This window comes from Macrobrachium nipponense, chromosome 22 (assembly GCF_015104395.2).
Source record: "Macrobrachium nipponense isolate FS-2020 chromosome 22, ASM1510439v2, whole genome shotgun sequence".
NCBI classification, from domain to species: Eukaryota; Metazoa; Arthropoda; class Malacostraca; order Decapoda; family Palaemonidae; genus Macrobrachium; species Macrobrachium nipponense.
Window position 1 is genome coordinate 30,214,212 of NC_087213.1, and position 8,224 is coordinate 30,222,435.

At 38.0% G+C, this 8,224-nt stretch overlaps 2 non-coding genes across 2 annotated transcripts; one reads left to right on the plus strand and one right to left on the minus strand.

Annotated features, from left to right (window-relative positions):
- Positions 1-215: 215 nt before the first annotated feature.
- On the plus strand, positions 216-287 carry Trnah-gug (transfer RNA histidin (anticodon GUG)). The gene has a single exon. It is a non-coding gene; the product is annotated as a tRNA-His (tRNA).
- A 4,138-nt stretch (positions 288-4,425) lies between these two features.
- Positions 4,426-4,497, minus strand: Trnah-gug (transfer RNA histidin (anticodon GUG)). Its single transcript has one exon. It is a non-coding gene; the product is annotated as a tRNA-His (tRNA).
- Positions 4,498-8,224: the final 3,727 nt, after the last annotated feature.

The window sequence follows — 8,224 nt, forward strand, 5'->3', positions numbered from 1 at the left end:
CATCAGAAATGCAATGGTTTCACATATTTCTCTCTCTCTCTCTCTCTCTCTCTCATATGTACGATCGTAAGTGGAGAAATGATTAATTGATTTAAATCACTTACAATAGTACGCACAGACTAGTAACGTGTAAGCCTTCACAGTTACAGCAAAACGGTCATGCTACGGAAGTTTGCGGTGTAGAAAGTATTACCGAGTGGATAGCTACCTCCGCGGCCGTGATCGTATAGTGGTTAGTACATTGCGTTGTGGCCGCAATAACCCAGGTTCGAATCCTGGTCACGGCACAAGGTAGGGTGTATTTTGTTTTAATGAATTGAAGAGCTTTTCATTTACATTGCCTAATTCAAAGAACATTGTTACAAGTCATCTGTTTGAACGATTGAACACTGAATGATTTCTTTAATCTTGCTGTTGCTGCTGTCGCCTTTACTGGTAAGCTATTGTCACATCAATATTGTAATATTGTGAATAACTTTTGAACCAAACGCGCATTGATAAAGGTGTTTTTTTTTATTTTTTTTATAATTTTTTTTTTTTTTTTAGAATTTTTTTTGGGGGGTTTTTTTTTTTTTTGGGGGGGGGAAATAATCACACTAAAAATTTCTTACAGATTAAAGCAAATCCATTTGCAGGCTGTTCAGACTTGTAATCATATACTAAGAGATCAGAAGCTTTATGTGGTGAAAGACATTCTTCGCTCCATTTCTTTATCCTACCTTTATCATGATTCTCCATTCACACACAGCTTGCATCTCACTTTTATGTTTCACGTCTACCCTTCCAAACACTGGGATATGAACACGTTGACACCCCGGAATTTTCCAGAAACAATTCCGTCTTGATCAACCCCCGGGCCATACGTCTTAATTGGCCTAGTGCTCTTGTGATCTCTTCCCACACGCTGGTTATTCAAAGGCTGAACGAATACAAAAGGAATCCAAGGTTTTCTGGTAGCTGCCTTAGATGTCAGGCCAAAGCTCATCTCTCTGTTTCTCGTGTTGATAGCCCGATGGTCAAGTCTTGATACCCATTGACACGTCCCAAGTTAAAAAATGCTTCAGATTTCAAAACTGCATCAATGTCATTCAGATTGTTTTAGTAATTTATGGTATCTGACTGTATTCCTTATTTCACTTCTCTAAGCCCGTTGCAAATTTGTTCAGTAAGTTTGCTAGTGCTACTGGGATATTTTTCAATGTTGGTAATTTTAAAGTTTTGGCACAAAACTTCGTTGTTCTAAGGAGTCTTGTGCTCTGTTTATTGTTCATCCACTCTGTCAGTGCTCATTAAATATGTTCATTGTGTACTAACTGTTGTTATTGATACATTCGGCAATCTTTTGCAACTAACAGCATTGTTTATTACCAGAAGTGTTTGTATCACTGGAATATAAAATGTAACACAGTATAAACGGCTAATGAACTGTCCTTAGTAAGACAGCATAGGTACATTGTTGTGAACATTGCATGATTCTTTAATATCTCTATAACCTTACATAACGTGCATCATCTGCTGGGTAAGCGGAAATCTATAATTTTGAGAAATGCAGGGATGTGTTCCTCCGTACGGCAAATTGCAAAGCTGGAAGTGTGCCATCTAAGGTACAAATGATTGTATTAAACAGTTGAACTGAATTTAAGTGACAAGTAAGAACTGATTTACTAAAACTGATTTGTTGATTCGCAAGAAACATTTTTCCTTCGACTCTGTCTAGAAGGATCAAGAATAGAATGCCTCTTTAATACATTTTTGCCAAAGGCTATAGATATTGTTATAATTAAGATAGGATGGTGAAGATTAGATTCAATCAATATCAATTTCACTTTAGCAGCATATATATTTTTTCTTAGTTACGCAAGACTTTGAATGCATAAAAGAATAACCGTAGGAGAAGTCTAATACCTGCTATGAACAGGATCCGAACCAGGATTACTGCAAGAGTCTAACAACTATTTGATTGTATTAAATGACAGCGGAGTTTATAGTTCTGCTGAAAAGAGATTGACTTAAAAAAAAAAGCCAAAGTTTATCAGTAGAGGCAGCTCCCGTTTATCGGCAGAAAACTTCCACGGCCTTTGCTATTTTGTGCACCTATACTTATACAGAAGTAACCCCTAACACAACACTGCGCCATTCGCCCCTTTAGCAAATACTCGCGCTCTTGTTTTCCGGACGTTGAAGCCCCTCTTCCCTCCGTCTATCCAGTCCAGTCCTCTTTAGGTCTTCCCTTTTCCCTCCTTCCCAGTACTTCCGAATTTGCCATTTTTTCACCAACCAGTCATTCTCCATTCTTTCCATTTAACTGAACCATCTCAGACACGTATGCTAGCTTTTACTAGAGTTTATCTTAGTAGAGGGCCAATGCCATCACCGTTGCAGTTTAGGCATTACTAAAGTTTCTTTGCAGCGTCCCTAAGACCCCCAGCTGTAACAACTTTTCATTACTTTTACTGTACCACCGTTCGTATTTGCTTTCTTCCAACTTACTTTCCACCATCTACTAACAATTGTTTTATAGTGCAACTGCGAGGTTGTCCATGTTATACTTTTTAAACCATTTTACTCTGAATTTCCCTTTTAGCGCTGAATGACTTCATAGGTCCCAGCGCCTATTTTGTGGCCTAAATTTCATATCCCCCATTTATTATCGTTCATAAACGGGATATTCTAAGACGAGATCTGATGATGTATCGGAAACGTCTGCTCTCTTCTATCTGCACTGATGATTTTCTTCAAAGCCGGGCCATTTTCAACCATGAACTAAATGGAGCCAAGCTAAGCCTTCCATCTGCCGTAACAAGGCCTCGACACATTGTATACCCTCTGTAAATTGATACTGAGTCACTATAATCACTCATCCTCTGGACCTACTCCTCATCAGTCTCTAATTTTCCTTGAATTTGTTCAGTTTTCTCTCTACTTACTCATTTTTCCCAAGATATTAAATGCTGACAGATTTATCCGGATATTAACAAATTTTATTCTTTAGCCAGTCCATATGTCAGAGGTAGTTAATAATATTTCCCCTTAGAGATATTTCATTCATCGCTCATGAGTGTATTAGTGTAGGTTTTGCGAAATCAAAGCCAAGACGTAATAATAACACAGGTGCTGTCACCTATGTTATGTGTGATATGCTGAAGAAGGATCTATCCGAATAATAGCAGATTACATAATTTTTTACATCTAGGACTAGATTATGAACTGTAATTAATATTTCAAAATCTTTGGTCATTACTTAGACAAACACCCCTCTCCTCATCTTCGACCGAGATCTTTCAGTTGTGTATTTATAGCATTTCATTTTGTTTCTGCAACTCGACATATTGTATGAACCAACTTTGATTGTGTTGAGCAAGATACAAGTACTTGCATTATTTGGGAATGTGCATTTTTTTTATCGTTTAATTTTATTGGGACGCATAACTTTTCTAGTAGTTCTCGTTCGGAATATACAGAGGATTTTTTGCTTTAAATGTACCACCGAATTAGTTTTCTATTTATTCTTCCTTTGTTTTCTTCTTATCCCTGGCATGGACAATTTGACCACCACGAATCTCTCACTCGAATTTTCTACTATATGGTTCCTGATTACCTGTTACTTATAATAATAATGGTGATAGCACTTTTATTTAGTTTTCAGTATGTGAAAGGCGTACTAAAATAAGGTGTCTAACCTTAAACATTGTATATTAGGTAGAAATAAAATTAAAAGTTGATATAATACCGAAGAAATAAATCACGAAACAAAAATTCTGATTCTTAACCTTTAACAGTAGTCTCAACCAATCCACTCCTCCTTCCCCCTTCCCCATTCCCCTCCCCTCTAAAAAAAAAAAAAAACTAATGGTGGCAGTAGGTATGACCATGGATGCATTATCAAAGCCATTTCCCAGCTATTTTAAGGAAGCCAGCAGTACCATCACTTTCTCAAAAACTTTGGATCGGTGGACTGCCAAATATATTGCGTCAAAACTATTTGCAACTTACATTTAGTTTCTGGTGCACGAGATGATGACTAGAAGCTTTTTTTTTTTTTTTTTTTTTATTTCACTTCGTGGTTTGTCTTTTAGTTGATTTGTAGACCTTGGTTTTCGGCAACTGAATAGCAGTGGCGCTTTGTTTGAGTAATTCCATCTTCTGTTACTGCACTGAGCAGTGAGGTACTTTCTTTTTAATGTCGCACTTTAATTATTTGCCGTATAATCTTTAGATCTACCGTAATGACCTATTATTTTGAGACATTCAGGTAACAATGAAGGACAGCTATAACTACTTTGTTATAGAATAATCGTTTCTACTCTTTTGAAATGGCTTATTGTAGTGTTCTTGAAGGATTTTCTTTCAAGCTAAGATCATTTTCATCTAACAAATTTAACTTAAAGGTACCAGGCTAAAGACCCGTGGAAAAGTCTTACTGTGTGCCGTGACCAGGATTCGAACCTGGGTTATTGCGGCCACAACGCAATGTACTAACCACTATACGATCACGGCCGCCGACAGCGCGACGAAAGCTGTAGCTCTACAGATATTGGCTATACCGCTGAGCTTGCAACGCCTAGCCAGACTCACTCTTACCCTTTGGACTCGCCCGTTATCAGTCAACCTCGTTCTCTGTTTATTTTCAGTCTCTCTCTCTCTCTCTCTCTTTGTGTTTTAGAAAAAGTATATTTCATCAGATTTACCCCGGTATACGTGAATTCGTTTCTTATGTAAAACTTACACCGGAAGGCCAAGGGAAACCACGAAGGATATATTTGTATTGTTTGTGGGTTTCTGTCAATATTTCACGTGATGTACAAGTTGAAAAGAGTTAAGAACAGTTTCCTCTGAGACCATTTGTTCAGTACTTGTTAAAGTTCATAGTAGATTTTTCTTGAGTAAAGGTTAAGAATTGAAGAAATGCTAACGTATTGGTTATTTTGCGGATAGTGTATGCCGAGAGACTTAAAATAGCAGTGCTGTTTTTTTTTTTTTTTTTTTTTTTTTTTTTTTTACTTTTTCTACAAAGTTTTTATATGTTCCCATCTGCAAAAGTGCTGGTTATGTTTGTTAATTTAAGAATGACTGTATGAAGAAAGTGTGGACGTAACTTTTTTCCTTGTTTAACCGCGTGAACATTTAGGTAATTATGGCACCTGTCTTTGTTTACGTTAGTCTGAGTACCTTCTTAACTCGTTTTATGTACTGGGCTAAAGATAAGTACATCTGCACTTTTGCAATGGCTCTTTCACGTTATAATTTCTTTTGCTCAAGGTCACCCGATTAAATGGTGAAAAATTTCAAATCTACTTGTATCAAGAAGTCATTTAAAGCTGAAGGGAACACACACGATCACACCAGGTTCGTTTGTTCCAGCATCGGCAAGGCTATTCCGTTGCCGTCGTGTAATTAAATCGAAGGTTCTGATTACGCCTTTTTCGGTCTCCTTTTATGACAGTTATTTTTTTCTGTAACAAATTCTCTCTCTCTCTCTCTCTCTCTCTCTCTCTCTCTCAATGAAAACAAGGCAAATTGAGCAGTGGGCGGGATGAGTAATACTTAGGGAAAAAAATCTGAATTGTAAACGAGAGTAAGATTATAAGCAAGTCCAGTGCGATGTGTAATGATATACGAAACAAGAAACTTGGTATTACAATAAACCAGCAAAAAATTTTGTTAGTTTGAGAAAGAAGTGAGAAAAAAGCTTCAAGAAGGATGTAGGGAGTCAGGTGGCAGGGTGGAGTGATAAGAGAGACGACAAAGAAAATGTGGTTTTGATGAAAGGGACATGGCTTAGACATAGCTTGGGAATATTTCACGTGATTTTTTCAGGTGGTCACCTACGGGCATCAGAAGAGTTAGATGGTTTTTTATACATACACACACATAGTATATATATTATATATAAGAGAGAGAGAGAGAGAGAGAGAGAGAGAAAGAAAATTTTTACGCACGACTTTTTCATTGAGGAGGTTAAGCCAGGATGGTACAGTTTCTGGTGTCTTTTCGTGTCTCAAGGTGAAGCTGCTAGCCCCACGCCCTTTTTCTTGACTAGCAGGCAATGAAATCCAGATACAGCTAAATGGATTGATGGGCAGTAGGTCAGGTGCAATAATATACAGACGTAGCAAAAATGAGTCTAGCACTGCATCGCTCAACCATGGGACGCGCTTGGGTGATTACCTGTTCCAAGGGAGGTTGATTAGATTGCCATATCCCTATACCATGTAATGTCGACGTGAACTGGCTCTCACAGGAAAGAAAGAAAGGTATTAAGAAATTAGTTTGGTCGGTAGAATTTCATACAAGATCGTCTTCATTGAGGTCATGAACAGGCACTGCATAAAAGAATGTCCACAGGTGAACAGGTGGTCGGTGGAAGAAATAACAAGTAGTCTGAATAAGTTTATAATGACAACAGTTGTTCAAAGGGGTGAAGTTGTCTCTTTCCTCTGGAGCAGGATGAAAATAGTGATTCCTGTTTCTAAACAGAAAAAGAAGTGTAGGTAAAAAAGACAACAATACATTTAGACACCCTTAAACACCAAGTCTAAAAGAATTTGTAGGAAGATGGTCTGTTCATGATGCTCTAATAGTTTTCAAGTTGCGAGTCATCCTGAGAGCAAGAAGAGCAAAGTTCCGAGTTCACTGCGAAAAATATATTGGTAGAGGAAGCCTTAACTATCACTTGAAATGTACTGGAATGTGTTCGCTAGGATTGAAACAGAACCATGACTATGGAGAGGGACTCAGCGCTAAACTGTACTCGTTTGATGGCACATTAAATGAATGCATTTTCATTCGGTCATGAAGAGTACTGTATTTAAACACTTTGAGGCCTGCGAATGTTGCATCATGATGTCTTGACTACATTATATCAATGGCCGTTTTCGTTTGCAATTTTTTTCCCGACACGTTTATATTCGCTTTTCTGTTGCAGATTACACAGTAGCATATTCTGCTTTGGGTATTGATCTCACTTTGATCACTGTGGACTGCCGGTCACTCGTGTATTCATGCCAGGGACGCCCTTTGTGCCGGATATTTATGACTATCACACCCATTATATCATATTAATTAATTTTCCCCCAAAGTTATGTTAATTATGCGGACCTTGCTTCGCTGCATATTGCTTTTGGGGTTAGAACGACGTCGATGGTCAAGAAAACCTCCTGGTTACAGAATACGGAAGGATGGAAAGAGTCTAGGGACTGATCGATGTTTATGAGAGAGATCGCCGTACCTGATTTAGCGTCGCCGGAAATGGATGAGTCCGAGTTGAAGGCAATTGTCTCTTTTGGGGTTTTGTTGGGTATGATTTCACCAGGTGCCGCGCTACATGTTCTCAGTTAGGTACGCCTGGTTAGTTTAGTTTCAATTTCTATGAAAATTCTGTAGGGAAATCAAATTAAAACTTAAGCCTGTAACATATGAAAGTCCAATTACTTCATAGGTATTATACAGGGTGATCAAAAAGTCCCTGTGCACCTAATTGGTAAGTGACAATGAATGAATAAGTGTTTCGCCTCGTCGCAAAAGTTTGACAAGGAATGATTATCATAATCGATGATTATAGATGTGACGCCAGTTCAGATGACTAACCCAGTCAATCGCTCTTTTCAACAGTTTCCAAGAGTTACTCGTGCTCAAAGAAAGCTGCTTACAACAGAGAGAGAGAGAGAGAGAGAGAGAGAGAGAGAGAGAGAGAGAGAGAGAGAGCAACCAAGTCATTATACAGGGTGATCAAAAAGTCCCTTGCCACCTAATGTTCTATGACACGACACTTGAGTGGCAGCATAACTGTTAATTAAGACCTGAAATAAAATGAAATGTAAACTATTAATATTTATAATGTTTTTATTAAGGATCAAACAGCAGAATAATAAAATAGATCTTAAGGGTTATGCTGCCACTCAAGTGTTGTATCATAAAACATTAGGTGTACAGGGACATTTTGATCACCCTGTATAATGACTTGGTTGCTCTCTCTCTCTCTCTCTCTCTCTCTCTCTCTCTCTCTCTCTCTCTCTCTCTGCTGTTTCTTTGAGCACGAGTAACTCTTGGAAACTGTTGAAAAGAGCTATTGACTGGGTTAGTCATCTGAACTGGCGTCACATCTATAATCATCGATGATGATAATCATTCCTTGTCAAACTTTTGCGACGAGACGAAACACTTATTCATTCATTGTCACTGACCAGTTAGGTGCAAAGGGACTTTTTGATCACCCTGTATAATA